This window comes from Solenopsis invicta, chromosome 6 (assembly GCF_016802725.1).
Source record: "Solenopsis invicta isolate M01_SB chromosome 6, UNIL_Sinv_3.0, whole genome shotgun sequence".
In the NCBI taxonomy this organism is placed as follows: Eukaryota; Metazoa; Arthropoda; class Insecta; order Hymenoptera; family Formicidae; genus Solenopsis; species Solenopsis invicta.
Genome location: NC_052669.1, coordinates 6,776,135 through 6,792,452, shown reverse-complemented (window position 1 = coordinate 6,792,452; position 16,318 = coordinate 6,776,135). Strand labels below are relative to the sequence as shown.

The 16,318-nt window shown below is 46.7% G+C and overlaps 1 protein-coding gene across 20 annotated transcripts in view; it reads left to right on the top strand.

Moving 5' to 3' along the window:
• The window catches only part of LOC105194212 (ephrin type-A receptor 4), a 119,521-nt gene that overhangs the window by 55,306 nt on the left and 47,897 nt on the right, over window positions 1-16,318 (top strand). The gene's annotated exons all lie outside the window — the stretch shown is intronic.

Sequence of the window (16,318 nt, the reverse complement as noted above, 5' to 3'; positions counted from 1 at the left end):
CCGCGCCTTCACTGCCGCCGTGATCGACCGATCCGTCGATCGTCTCGAGAAGGCGGAGTTCCTCGGTCACCGCTTATCGTCAACTCGAATCGTGAATGACTTAATTAGCTTCGCATCCCACTACTTCTTTCGATCCGGGAATTTAAGTATTTCTGAATCTCGTTAATCGTTGCGGCTCGTTAAGAGAAATAATTTAATATAAAGTATCTTCAATTATCTTCGAAGAACTTTGAACAAAGTTCTTCGCGAATAATTGAGATTGCATGGCGGAAAGAGCGCTGTGATGTAATATTGCGAAGACAAGTCAATATGATTAATTAATCGCGGAAAAGAACTTAATACGACTGGGAGTAATTTGCGCTATATCTCCTTTGTCCCGATCTAAGACATTGGTTCTTCTTTCGACTAACGGAGAAGCGAACGTAAGAGACACGTTAGTTCGCATCAGGCCGACGTTTCCTGACGCTCTGGTCGTAATTTCGCGGCGCGGCGCGGCGCGGCGGCGGCGTGATTTATTGCACGGAGACGCTGAATACGAAAGGAAGAGGAGAGAGAGAGAGAAAGAAGGACCAAATTGCCACAACACTAATTGCGTACGCGCCGCTATATTTGCCCACACGACTATCCTAGCGACCGATCACGTGACGGCTATGAGTTCCTCGTCAACTCACATTATAAACTGTTATTTAACTGTCATTTTATAATCCGCCTGCTTCTCTCTTTCTCAAACCGAAAAAATAATTTTGTTGTAATCATAATTTGATATACCTAGATAAATAATTTGATTAATTAATAAAGGCTCAACCAAATGTTTAATTACGGCAATAAAGAAATGTGGTTCCTTCTATTTAGTTTCTGCTGCAAATTTTTTTTTTTTTTTTCTTAAAAACAAGTATATATATATTTGTGACGGCAATACTCTTTTAGTATACTGGAAAAGGGATTTGGCAACTATTACCAAATTTGATAAATAATTATCACAGTTTCAAGATTTGAGTCGTAAAACAGAAATTTTATAACCGTAAGTTACTATATTGTATGCTAAATTTCGGTCATTTCTATTTGTAATTTATTTGTAAAAACCACAATTTTATTTGACCGATAAAATTAATCTTTTAATACCATAATATTTTAATAGTGTTGGAAAAAATATCTTGTTACTAGTAAACTATACGTAACAAAATTCATATCTTATATTTGCAAATTAAAATACGCATTTTTACAAAAAAAATTTTACTAAAATATTTAAAAAAATTTCATATTTTCATAATTTTATAAAATAAAAAATTATTACATTCACACACGCGCGCGCGCGTCAATTCATAATATAAAATATTATGAATTAATATAATTAGAACATAATTACAAATTTTGTGTAAAATTGAAGTACTTAATAATACAAATTGTTTTATATAATTAAATAACGAATTTTAAATTGACGTTAATAAAGCATTAAGCAAATAATTTGGTTGCGCCAATTTAAACAAATTTGTGAATTTTGCTGTCTATAAATTTGATTGACGCAAGTAAAATATTAGTATTGCCAATCACAATTACCAAATAATTCTGGTTGCAATTAAGAAAATTATTTTTTCAGTGAGAATAAGACAAAAGTCTCTAAAAGTTCCCGTACATCTCTTTTAATATCACGATACGTACATTCGTGTCCTTAATGCTAGAGAACTGTGTTTAAATTAGCGAAACTTTTTACAGCTTGTGTTTAAGAAACCTTTTTCTCCTCGTAGTTTAAGATATCTCTCTCAGGCGCGTTCGAAGTGTAACGCTCGGACGTCTGAGAGAAGGACGAGGGGAAGAAACTTCAGGTCCACTTACATTAACTAAGCTCTTTGTTTCTCGTCTGTCCTTAATCGCGATATAATTCCTCGTCGCATCGGGATTCACGGCGACGCACTTTTTTAATTTTCTTTTTTTCTTCGCCCCTCCTTTTTTTCCCTTCTTGCGAGCAGTGTCCCGAGGCGATGGATGTTGTTTGCTCGGATAAAGGATTCTTCTGTGTGCACTGCCCTCGTCCTCGATCGTTGCGAACGTGATTTAACGGAGCCAAGATTGGCCTTCCAGTCCCATTATGCGTTTTTGAAGATCATCCACGCGGGCTACCCGGAACGTTTTCCATATTTTAACCGAAAAAAAGCCTGGCGCCTCGGGCGTCCCGATGGCTCGCCCTCTCCGCGGCCCCTCTCATTCCCCCCTTTCGTAGAGGGGAATAACGATAATTTCGTAATGCGGACCAATCTTCCGAATTGCAAGATCGTCCGAGGTGCCGGTAGTTAACGTTCAGGGATTAAAAGGGGATCGTTTCGTCGCGCTTTTGGGGATGGTCGGCGCGACTCGAGACGTAGAGACGCCTTCACGAACTCGGCCAGCAAACTCGCGGCCGGCGCGGCGCATCGGTGTCCCGCCTTATTTTATACGGAGCGTTTATGTAAAATAAAATGCACACTGGGGCCGGTTGAAACCCTTCGATTACGGGCGGGGAATTTAAACACTAGAAATTAGTAGAAAATAAAACTTTTCGCATTGATTAATCCCCCTCTTTTCTCCTTCTCTCTTTTTCCTCAGCCAAATACCTATCACATATACTTTCGATGTATTGTAAGAATACATTTCTTACAATATGTGAAACATATAATTTGTGTCAATTTATAATTAGCGTACATTAAGTGTCCCGGATGTAGAGAACCATCTGCGCTATCCTCTACATGCTCGAGACAGATAATAATCGCGATTAAGGTCCCATTCCCCCCGTGCTCTCCTCGCTCTTGGCGAATGCGAATTTCGGCTCTACCTCGGTTTCGAGATCTCCGGGTTACATCCTGCGATCGCGGCCACCGCGTACTAGCCGCGGCAAATTTCCCCGGCGACCCCCCTCGGGAGTTCTTCCTCCCTCCCTCCCTCCCGCCCCTCCCACGGTACGTAACGCGTTTAATGGAACTTGCCAAGGATCCGTTCCCGGTAGACCATGTCTGCCGATGGAGGCGGCTAACTTCGTTTCCCCCGACTCGCACGAAACGCGAGCTCCTCGTTATCCTTACCCTTTCCTTCCCTTCCCCTCCCACTCCTCCCCGCGATATCTTTACGCTTCCCGCTTCTCTTCCTTCCGCCATCGCCGCCGCTAACATCCGCGAACTTTAGCCTTCGATCGCACTCATGATCCCTAAGACGCGCGTCCATTACCTTAGTTCCCGAACTTTACAGGTATACGCATGCAGCCGGTAGTATCCGAGAGCATCGTTCGCTTCGAGAGAGAAAGAGAGAGAGAGAGAGAGCTTCTTCGCGATTACTGGGACTTAAAATTCTTCGTCGACGCGTGACATCTTGCGAGATCGAATTCCTAAACTACCTCCCGAAGTTCCGAATGCACATGTGCTTCCGATCCCTTCCCTCTTCGCTGACTGAGATCGGTGATTTATCGCGCGTTCTTTACACAATGAAAAGATCGATGGTATACGCCCCATAATTTCTCAGATTACTAAAAATCTCCCAATTATAGTAGTAGTTTAGTCTCGCCTCCTCGTGCGCTCTCGATCGAGAGTACTTTCGAGGATTTTAGACGAACCGAATTCCGTAATACGGCAGTCGAAACTCAATTACTTTCTCGGAGCGAGGCCCACGAGCGACTGTACGGTAACACGTTTGCCACTACCGTCCACTCGCGTTCCGAACTCATTTACTGCAGAGGCGAGTCCATCGTTTTGCTCCCTGACGATGCGATCGCCGAGAGAGACAGAGAGAGAGAGAGAGAGAGAGAGAGAGAGACTGCGAAACCCCACCCAAGACTCGAAACTTCCTTTCATTCGATTCCGTTGCACGTTAGTGGACATTAGCCGAGAGCCAATGCGAAATCAGAAGTGGACGAAATCGAAATGACGACAGACGAAATTGTCTTCCGTCCTTCGTTTCATCGCTAATTTCTCCACGGATTCCTTTGACGTAAATTGCATTAATCGATACTCTTCTCTCTTCTCGAATAACCTTCCAGGAGATTGATTAAATTTCAGCTAATCCCGATACGAGAACGATCCTTCGTCCCGCGTCTCTCGTCGCATCACGCGCGAGAGTTTCCGAAGCTCTTTCGTAGCGTCTCGCGCGCTTCGCGGGAGAGACGAGACGAGTTTTCCTGTTCGGCAGCAACGAGGAAGAAGTTAGCGATTCCCCGGTGCAGGAGGCGGCATCGGGATATCGGGAGCAAGGAGCGGCGGTGACGGGCGGTAGCCGGGAACGGGTCTCGCGAGAGGCAGTTCTCTCTTCCCGAGCAAACTCGATTGCCTCTGCGAAAAGGCAGAAAGACTCGTTCGAGCTGCGCTTGTGGCCGTGCGAGAGCTCAGCTCGCCCACTTCCACTCTTTCCTCCTTCGGCTCCTTCACTCGTCCTTTCTCACTCTCTCTCTCTCTCTCTCTTTCTCTCCCGGTTGTTGCCTCTTTCTCTCTCTTTCTTACTCTCTCAGGGCACGGTGAGTAAGAGACGCGGCAACGCCGCAGGAATGCCCCCGGCCAACCCACCGCATGCATACCTGTACAACCTACTACTCTGATCCTGGGCCCCAACTGTACGCGAAGAAAGCCTGGCAGCATCCTATCGGCCCGACAAGGACGGAGTAGGACTTGTCCCCTATCGTCTGAGAAGCGAAGGAAAGAGCGCGAGAGAAAGAGAGGGAAGGACTGTACCTGGTTCTCTTCGTATACGTGAAGGTGGAAGCGAAGGCTTATGGTTCCGGCCCCCCTGTGTGCGCCGTCCGTGCGCGAGGAAAAGATCACACGACGAATGTAGGCTACTCTCATTGACCGAACTCGACAGTGCTATTGGCATCGTGGTTCGAATAAGAGAGAGAGAGAGAGAGAGAGAGAAGGGGAAAGGTGAAGAGAGGGCGAGAGGAATTCGCGCTGGTATCTCTCCAGATGCATCGATGCACCGCGGCGAAAATGCATCTATCGCGAAATTGACCGTCTTACGATCCGAGCGTTATGCGCCCCTCTCTGCACCATTACGCAACGCGGAGAGATACGCGTTTATCCGACTGAAGACGTTAGGGAAAACGTTATACTCCATAAATAAAGGTAATAAGATTCGATAAGAGACGTTGCGGTAGAATTGAACGTCGCCCGAGCGTGATATAAAAATTTTACAATACAATTACGCGAATCACCTGTTCGACTTTGTCATCAATTAGGAATGAAAACGAACGTGTGGCGAGCTCGAGAAATTAATATATTCAAGCTATCGAGCGTCGTTATCGAAAATCTGTCAGCGTCTCTCGATACGACGTCTCACTTATATCGTGTCGCAGGATGATTCGATCGATATCCGTGGACAGACAGGACCGTTCACGTTCGATCACACTGTCGGTCGATCTTCCAAATCGGCTCTGTGGCGCGCCGTAAAAACTTCATATTTTTAACTGGACGCTGTCGTGTAGTCTTTCTCTCCTTCTCCCTCTCCCGCTCTCTAGTGAAATATCAATGCGATTTAAATATTCAATATCATCGGCGACGTGCAATATCTGCTCTCGGTGGCCCAAGCTGTGGCACGGGCCACAAAGGGGCGCGATCCGGTACAACCTGCCAGAATAAAAATCAGTATTTTCCATCCCGACGGTTTTTGTTTCGTTGGATGATTGGACGAAACCGCGCCCCACTCGTCCCCCTGGCTCTACCCCTTTTTTAATGCCAATCTTACTCCTATAAATACACCGGGTCGGAGCTTTCCGCAGCTGGACCACCGCAATTTCGCTTCCGCTGAAAGGAAACCGTCATCGGTGGTCCCTTTGTCGCGCGTTTCCTCTTCGTAGATTTTCCAACGACGACGACGGCGAGATGCGGCCTGATCGCGCCGCAGAGACAAATAAACTTGTCAAACTCAGAGCGAGGCGGGAAAAACGTGCGGCGTGCGCGCGCGAGAGAGAGAGAGAGAGAGAGAGACCGCGCGATACATATGTGTACGTCTTTTTACATATGCATGCACATGCACATTTGCATGTGTGTGTAAATGCGCTTTAAATGTGTGCGTAACTCGGCGCAAAACGAGCATTGCGCGAGACGAAACGCGATATGCACGCACCGGGTACACGACTGAGCATAAATTTTAATTGCCAAGAAAAATCTCGCGAGCGAGATGGAAGAAAGAAGAGGGGAAAGAAGGACGTCGGTTAAGAAGAGGAAGAGACAGGTATAGAGATATATAGAGAAGTTAGGCATGCCGCCCAGTAAAACGCCTCGAATAGCGGCGCTCGAAGTACACCAACGACGAACGACTTGCATTAGCCCCGTGTTACGTGCTTTCCCATTTCAGACGGGTATGCGAGCCGGTATAATTTCCGCGAGCTTCGATGCTGTAGGCCAGGAGTGTCAAGCTCAGTTCTTTCGCGGTCCATGTAAATCTGTTGATAATTAATTGCTAAACGATCTGTCGATACGTCGTTTCGTTTTTACAGAAGAATAAAATTAATTGCGAGTTCAATATACGTAAACTGACAACGCCGTGTTAAAAAAAGAAATTTAGGATCAATTGAGATTTAATCAAGTCATCCTACTATGACCGCAAAGTGTATCGACACATTTAATTCAAGAACGTGATTATACCGATCAAAAGCGGATCTTAATACTCGACAATAATTTCCTAGGTAGATTTATATTTTATGTACATTTACTACAAGTTTCCCCAAACTGCGCGCCGCACATTTGCCGAACTTTTTTAAAACACAGCTGTCGAGTAGAACCAGAAATATAACATCGCGAAATTAAATTGCTAATCAATTCAAAAATTTTGATACTAAGTTTTCCTTCCCATTCCGAAAACTAAAAGATTTGTTTGAAAAAATTTAATTATAATTTTCAATTTGTTTATACGTGTAAAACATTCGGTTGCTACGATCGATTATTGGTTAGATATTTTTAATTTGGTACAGTGCTATTCCTGCGAGAGAGCAAACCAATCTTACGAAACGTTACTTTCAATAATTTCATTACGGAATGCACGAGGCAGGGGAGCAAGGTAGCAATTTGTCGAGCACGGGAACAATATGCGAGGATCGAACGAGACGAATTGCTTCTCGAAAGTCGAAAGTGGTGTACATCGGCGTGGTGTATGTACCCGGCGCGAGCGCGGCATTTTATATAGCTATTCTCCCTGGTTTTTACATCCCCGTGTGCGCCGTCGTCTAACAGCGCGCTTTCGTTTCTTCTCCGTGCGTCTCCTCCCTTCTTCATCCCCATAAAGTCTCCCGAGGCGTCGCGACGAGGGCGTGAGCGTCGGCTGGTTACATTTCCTAGCAGACCATTATTTCTCTCTTACACCTACGCGCGCGTGCAAACACGTCTCCTCCACAGTGATGCGCGCACACACACACACACACACACAGAGAGAGAGAGAGAGAGAGAGAGGGAATCAGCGTGGTACACGGACACCGCGCGAGCAGTCCGGGTATTTCCTCCCTTTTTGCCCCCGCCACTACATTACCTTTTCCGAGCAGCAGGGAGTTAGGAGTGTCTCGCTGCATATTAATGAAAAAATTTGTGACTTCCCTCCGTCATCCAGCAGCAGCAGCAGCCGCTGCTGCGGCCGTCGCACCTGCGAAAAAAGGAAGAGCTGGAAAAAGAAACGAGTGATTTCTCACCGCTGTTGGATCCTCCATCTCTTCTCGCGACCGCGTCTATCCCTTTGGATAGACGCGGTCGACTCTTGCTCCTTTTGTGTGCAGTGCACCACCAGCGCCGTTATAATGACACCGTAAATAAAAGTATGAGGCGTAGTTTCGTACGTTTCGTTTCAAAGCGAGCGATACTTGAAAAATGAACGTGTACGACTGGCGTGAGAAAATTTTGTGACTCCAGTCGGTTGCGCGCGTCAAACGAATAAAAGTTGGCATTCTCAATAATTCATTATACTTTACAAGTCGGGTTTCTTATCATCGGGATAAGTCTTGAGTTATGTATGTCGCGAGAAGCGTTGTATAGAACATTCTCTCTCTCTCTCTCTCTCTCTCTTTCTCGCGTGTGCATTACAAAAGCGAATACCGAAAGCGATTCCTGATCGAGATGAAAAGCTCCGCGATCGAGGGCGACGAGTTGAACGGCATTAGCGTGATATACGGCTAAATAAGGTTCGGGTTCAGCGAATAAGCGGAACGGCCAGATCAGGTACGCACGAAGGTCTCACGTGTGTTACCTATCGGAACGAGTTTGAGCGTGCCGTGTATTCGCGCGGAACACGATCAGGTGCGCGTAAGCGCATTTCTAAGACTGCGTAATAGCCTGCGCCGCGACTTTAGGTGCAGTGGCGAGGCCGGTTGGTTGCGCATTCGCGGGCCCGCGCCTTTAACGCGGACGAAGGCATTTAATGTCGCGCGCGCGCGCGCGCGCGGTAATAAACGTTAGCGATGAATTTAACGTGCGAGCATAAGTGCCCCGCGTGCGGGAGAAAGCGAGCCGATGAGGCGAGGGGGCGTACGAGATCTTCGGAAACGCAGAGCCGTGTTTCAAAATCCGCCGATCCGACCGTAGGTCGATCTTAAAACTTTGGCGCGAATTGATCCACCGCGCTCATGTCGCGTCAGGTAAAATGACGTCGTTGTCATATCGATACTTTCTGCGAGATCTGGGATTAATGCACCGAGAGTTGCGAAACGTGACGTTTATCGTCCCGTTTATTTATTCGTGTACGGCGCATTGCGAGAAAGTCTTTAACAACCGCGTCGACGAGCCATCATCGGGCCTATCAGGCATCAGGACACTTCGGATGACCCGAGTTTTGGGGCGCACACTCTGACAAGATCGTTCGCCATTTCCACCGTTCGGACCACACCGAGGTCAACGTCGATGGAACTCGACCGGTGATTCGAACGAGAAATGAAACGAGATAACTTATGCGCGCCGCTGACTCAGGTTCCTCGTTATTTCGGATCATGTCATAAAATCTCGATCTTAACAACGCACGCGAGGATACACCCCACTCCGCATAAGCTGGAATTGAAAGATTCCTGGGAACGCCGGCCGGTCGAAAGAGGGAGAGAGAAAGAGAGATAGAGATAGCGAAAGGAAAGAGAAACCGCAAATATCTCCTTCGACCGCGAGAGCGAACGCTTTGCTAATGAACCCTCTCATCGCCCTCATCGTGCTGATTAACGACTCCTCGAAGAAACCCGACCAACCTTCGCGCGCTGATCAATATCACGTTTTTTTTTAGGAAATTACATCTGCGCGAATGGCCGTCGACGTGACTCAATCGAAATCTCACGATTCTATTTTATAAATTATTTCTACGAATCGCCGGTATCCTCCTCGTCCGCGCATTTTGGAAGTCGCTAATAAAATTTCATATGCCGTCAGCAAAAATCATGGCATTGCCGTGCATTATTTATTGCACGAGACTTTTTGCTGCGTGCAATTAAGCAGCTTTTTGCTTATTTTTGGATATATCAAAACGATAATCTTGATTTTTATCTGTTTCTCATTTCCAAGTTCTCTCTCTCTCTCTCTCTCTCTCTTTCTCCCTCCGACACACACACGCACACGCTTAATTATATTCATTCTCAGTGGCACGCTAAAATAATTTATAAAACAAGTACCTCCTTGGAACACATTGTACGATTAATCGAACACGTTTGTAGACTGAAGCCTGATTTGTCATCCGAATTCCAAGGATACGTTCTCCGACAAAGCGGACACTTTTATGGAAGACGTTGTCGTTACGCGGAAGAGCCAGTGGCATAGGGAACAAAAAAGGACAAAAAAAGGACGCCAAAGAGAAAAAAAGAGACGGGGAAAAAAAATAATCGTAATTACCATTGCTCGCCCGTAAAAAGGAATATAATGAGCGATCCGCTAATAAAATAATTATAATATTGGGAGCCCGGTAATAGATTCTCGGAACGCATTAACCGGTCTCTCTCTCTCTCTTCCTCCTTCTCGAGATAAATCGCTCTCGCAACGTGTATATACCAGGCAAGGGAGAAAGACGGTCCGTGCGCTTACGCACGCGTGCAAGACACGTGCAAAATCGTGGCACGTCGCGATCGGGCACCGACCATATGTACGCATAGGCACAACACACCTACACACAGCGAACACACATGCGAATACGCGCGCGCGCGCGCGCGTGTGTGTGTGTGTGTGTGTCGCAGGAACGCTTCGGCGTATATTTAATATTCTCAGTATGTGGAAATTACCAAGCCGCATATAAACTGCCGATCGGACAGGTGGCCGACAAATCGCGTTAAGGGGAAATATATCGGGGTGTCTCTCGCAATGTTTCTCGTGGCCCCATCCCTCCTGCCTTATACGCATCCGGAATATTTCCTCGTCCAACCTGGGCAACCGCGACGGTTGAGAATTATATTTTTTTTTTGTTCCCCCTCGGCGCTGTTGATTAAGCCGGATATATAGGTGCCGATCGCGTCTCGTTCGCATGCGGGGATTATCGGTATGCGGGATTACTGACCCGCATAAATCTCGGATAAAGGTAGAGCGTCGCGACGGCGGCGGCGGCAGCCGGGCAGCGGCAATTTTCCGATGATTTTCGCTGATCGCTTCGGCGAATCGACGATGCGATAGAAAAATAATAAAGCATAGGAGAGAGAGAGGAACGGGACGGCCGCGGCGATATGGCCCACCCGATTCTAACGAGATATTTATTCTCTTTTTTTTTTGCCGGTCGCGCTGCGCCGGCGAGATCGCGCCGGGCCAATTAAAAAGAATAACGAGAAATATAATCGGCCGAATCGGAGTCGGTCCGGTTCGGCTTTCGCTCTCCCGTTTTCGGTCCTCCTGACAGGACAGAGGACGGTACTTCGGCAGATATTTAGACCGATTAATTTAATTATCGCGATCACGACATAGGGATGCCTCCTTGTAGAGATCACGCAGTAATTTACATAGTGATGCGAGATTCTCTCTCTTTCTCGGCCGTTTGAGAAACCGGACCACGGAGAGCGCGCGGCGCAAACACGGAAGAGACACCGTATCATCCCTGCGCTCAACGTCGAGAAATGATCGGGAACGAGGCGAAATCGGGACCGAAGCGCGTTGTCGAACGAATTTATTTTTCTTCCCCGATGACGCGAGCGTGGAGAGTGAGAAAGACAAAGAAAACGGTCGGGTCGGTCGTACGGGTTCACTTTATCCGACGATCGTTTGGGACGATTAATTTGATTATCGTGATCTGATAGCAATTTACATAGTAATACGCGATTTAAGATCGCGAGGAAAAAAAAGAAAGTAGAGAGAAAGGAGATCGGTAGAGGCCGAAGGTATATACTTGACGGAGTAGCAAAAGGGAGAGAGACGAGCTCTCGTAGTCACACGGTCGCCAAATCCTTCGCTTACACGCGTCTCCTCGTTGTTTTAGATTAGAGAATTCGATTATCGCTGTCGCGTCTGGGACGGAAGGTTTCTATTCCAAAAAGCCTCACACGATGTGATTTACATGCTAATACAGAAACCGCTCTCTATCTTTCTCTACCTCCTCTCTCCCATCACTCTATCTCTCTCGCTCTCGTTCTCTCGCAGGCACATGCACGCGCCGCAGCACGGGGGTCGTAAGATAAATTAAAGCGCGCTTCGCACCATGAAAGCTGCATCGTCACGGCTGCACGTATCATCCACCGTTAATACCATTGGGAAAATTTATGAACGGGTGACGGGGAGGATGAGGGGAGGATGAGGGGAGGGTGATGGTTCTTATTTATTTGAATTCGGTGGGGCCACGGAAACAAATAAATATTTCGGTGAATTGGCCTTATCCCAACACAAATGATTGATACGACTTGGCTCCTGATTTTTTTTTCTTCTTTCTTTCTTTCTTTCTCGTTCGCTAATCGTTTATTTTTGTCGTTCGTTTTATTCTTATTTATGATAATATGTTAGCTAATTTACATTCAGAGAGCTAAACTATTGTAATTAACTCTCGTCAACTTTTTCGTTTATTTACAATAGCAAGAAATTCATTTATTATTATGTTTTTTTATTTACGTCATTAGTTTTCATACATATTAATCGGCTAATACTTTCATTCTGCCCACGTTTCTTTCGTATCTTGTATCTGGACTTGTGTAACTACCTATGAGAAACCATATTTCTGTCACGTAAATTATTCACATGACTTTTTTCGAACGTTTATTCTAAAATGTTAATAAGCGCTCCTCTCTCTCTCTCTCTCTCTCTCTCTCTCTCTCTCTCTCTCTTTCTCTCTCTGTCTGTCTGTCTGTCTTTCTCTCTTTCATGTCTAGCGCGCTAAAGAACGAGAAAGTGGGAAAAAAGAAAGACGGGCTCGAGAGGAGAGACCACGGGAAGGAAAGAAGAATAAGGGGTGGGTTTGGAAAGTGCCGAGGCGGCTGACGGGAAACAAAAGAATTGGAGGGCCGTACTTGAAAAGCACAATTGAAATTCAAGATCTATATGCAAAGAGCGCCGCTGGCAGGAGAGGAAGAGAAAGCTGGAAACGAAGAAAGAAAAGAGGAGAAAGAGACTCTATATCGTATAATCTAACCCTGCTCGCTCTCTTTCTCCTCTCTCGAGGTTTCCCGCAATATCGAGAGAGCTGTATTCTCTAAATAATTGATTTAACATGTGTACATACATTATACGCAAACATAATAACGCTATGTAAATGGTAATTCCACCCATGCGACGTTGGGCCCAGTCCGTGGCGTGGGCCGAGAGTCCAGGACCATGCACGTCTACCATCCGCGTCGCGTCCGTACCCCCTTCGCCTTCCCGCCGCCACCGTCGCCTTTCTCATGCCGCCCAGTCGGACCCACGATGGTAAGCCGGAGTCTACGGGTCTACGGGACCCCGCAGAGACGGGAGACCGGGGGTTAAGTTACCGAGCACCTCATATATATTTTTTCATTCTCTCGGGGAATCCTCCCCTTTTCCTCGTCCCCACGTTACTTTGTCCCCCTCGCTCCCTCCTCTCATCATTCGAGAAGGGTAATTCCGTCTACGAATTCAGAGAGCCACTTCCGCGATCGGAAAGATTAAGAAGGGGTGACGAAACCTGACGCGATAAATAAAGCCGTGGAATAAATTTCGAGATGGAAATTTTGATATATGATACATTGAGGCTCTGTGTACATTTAAATTTTCCATTAAGTGACGACTATAATACGTGAACATTTCTTTAATCCCTGCCTCATTTATCAGATTCGTTTTTTGAAAGAAGAGAACATGTAATTATTAGATATATGCTAATGTTTAACAAGGACTCGAAGATCAAAATTACCTTTTATTCATCTCTATTAGAAATTATTTTCCTAAATAGAGATGATACATAATTCAACAAAATTTCCAACAAAATTCGATCTAAGATCTTGATCTAAGATTGAGATTTCTTCCTCAATCTATTCATCGGATAGTAATTTTATTTAGGCTAGAACACAGATAGCGTCATGGATAAAAGTCGTCAATATATCTATATCAAACAAGGCGTTGATTCTATTGCGATCTCTCTTGCGCAATGCGGATTAGACTGGAGATCCCCATTGGGCCATATTGAAACTCGCACGATGAGTCAACAACACCCTGGCGAACGATTCGAGATGCGGCGATACATCAGTACTAAAGAAGGGATGCATACGGATGGATGGGTGATCGTGGATTTAGAGAAAGAGAGAGAAGGAGACAAGGTAAAAGATAATTGATAGAGAGAAGAGGGAGAGAGAAAGATTGTGACAAATTGGAAGGCTGTTAAAGCAAAGGCACGGAGGCGTCACTTGGAAACTGAAGGAGAGAGGAAGATCCCGATACTCGACGAGGGAGAAAAGAGAACGCAGAAGAAAGAGGGAGAAGCGAGAGGAAGAGAGAAAGAACAAGTCGGGAAAAAGACGAGTCGCGCGACACTCTTGTCACGATGGGCTTCGTAGCAGCATTTTTAGAGCCGAAATAAAGTGGAGGAACGAACGTACACCGTCTCGTGAATATCCGCTGGGCGCGCGTCGTAAGACGTAGGTGGTCTCTCTTCTTGGCGTCCTTCTTTCCATCTCTCTCTCTCTCTCTCTCCTCCTCTCTCTCCTGTCGCGCCGTTCTCATTCTCGTTCGTTCGTTCGTTTCTTCGCTCGTCCATTCCATTCTCGCGTTCGTCTGTACCACGCGGTTGATCTACCGAACGAGCCGAGCGAGCGCCATATGCCGGCGGTTAGGTGAGCGCACAGTTGGGCTTTTCGAGGCGCGGAATTGCGAAACGTGACTTCCTCGCTCGCAAAGACCGTCCGGACACATTCCGGTTCTCTCTCGCTGCCGCTGATCGATCGCCGCGCGTATGTGACGCGCGCGCGATCCCCGATTTGCAATTCAACTCGTCAACGTCGGCGCTATGGCCAACCGTTTAGCGTCGCGATTGCGGCCAACGACCGGAGTAATCAAGATGTTCTATCTAAGAGAAACTTGAGATAATTAACAATGTAATTTACTTAACTACGAGAAAGAGGGAGAAACATTAGCCAATTGTAATTTAATTTTTTTCAAATTACTTATCGTGAAAGAAACACGATTGCTTCTTTAATTCCCGCGTGTTCCACTTGAAAGCTTATATTCTCGTTCACTGGCTTACATTGCTGCTACTTTTAAATGTTTCGCGTTATGTACTATCGTTGAAATCACATAGAGATGCAACAACAGTCGAAGTCAATCGAGCGGTACAATCGAATAGACCGACTGTCTCAACCGGATATTTCGTTAAACCCTAAGAATCGTAAAGCGAAGATGGAGGCGAGATACGGAGCGGCCTCGCCCGACGCTCCGACGTACAAAATGCAAATCGCCCGGGATAAAGATGGAATCTGGATAACGGTATCAAAATCTGGAATACTTCCTCGATGCGCGAGCACGATGGGAAACGCGCGGGATGGCGAGCGTAACGTCGCCTGTTCGCGTTTACGTGTCCGTGCCGATCTTGATGAAACCGGCGGCGGCGGCGGCGGCAGCAGGTCTCGCTCCGCTCCGAGGCGAAAGAGAGAGAGAGAGAGAGAGAGAGACGATCCTGGAAGCTGCGCGTACGAAATCTCCGTTGCCGCTCGTGAGAGTCGGGCATTAGCGGGAACCGGCACCGCGGGTGGGTTTCGGTGAATGATAACCGCGGAACGGTAACGATATTATATCGTCGTGAGATCAGGCTCGTTGATCTCTCCGTATGTGCGTGCGCGTGCGGAAGACGAAATCGTAATCTTAATCGTCCTCGTGACGGGCAACAGGTTCTCTCGCGCTCGCGATTCAATCGTGTGCGCGTCGTCTCTTCGGGTATACGACCTCCTTATATGCGTGGACCGTACGGAAAGAACGGCCCGTTACGTCACTCATCCATCTCCTTCTTCTGACGACCTCGGCTATTGATTTATCGTCGCGAGTAAGCATACGATTTCTTCCGTCGCACAGAGAGGGCGAACGCGCGAGCGCGCGAGTCGTTCTCTGATTAGAGGTATGCATTGTGCATCGATCGACGGCTGATGGACAGAAGGAGAGAAAGACAGAACGCCTTACGCAAGCTAGGATTGGAAGCCACGGGAGATAAGCTGACCAGCCGATCATTCAGGGTCGACAGATCCCCGAAGGTTTCGAGACCTGTGAGGCGAGAGAGAGGAGATCGGACCTCTCGAGTCTCCCGCGCGGTGTCTCTTTTGGCTCGTTAACTACTCGACGCGATCGTTCGGGATTGAAACACTATTATATGTCAGAAGCGTAATTTCGATATTTCTTCGATACCGAACTTTCGAATCTCGATGTAACGGATATAAGTTACCTGAGCTTAATTGCGAGAGGTTGTAGTCTCTGTGACACTAACACATTTTCTTGACAGATGAAAAATACTTAACGCTACATTTAATTTCCTTCCTTTAAGAAAACAGAGAGTATCGCGATCAAAGAAAAACTTATCATACTCGTATCATGAAATCTCCCTTGGTCTTGCCGAATGCTTTTGCCGCTAAAGCGCCGAGCTTATATTGATTAAGTCGGTTTCGTTGTCGTAGATTACGCGAACAGCTTGAAATCTGACGCTAACTAATTACTGCACCACCGTACCTAATCGAAGTTAAACCATTCAATAGTGGCTTTGCATCCGTGACACGGTTTCTACTCACTTTCAGCAGATGTGACATAGGTATACCGCGACGAATCGGCTCTTACCCCGACAGACAGTATCGAAACAAATTTGTGTTAAAACGGGGTCGAGAACCCCAAACCGAAAACTCAAAACACGTGCATGTACGGCGCACGTCCGGGATACCGATACGGCGCGGCGTACACCATCTCAGACGAGAAACGTTTATAACGTTTATAAACGGGAACTCCTTTCGCCGATCGATAAGATCAGA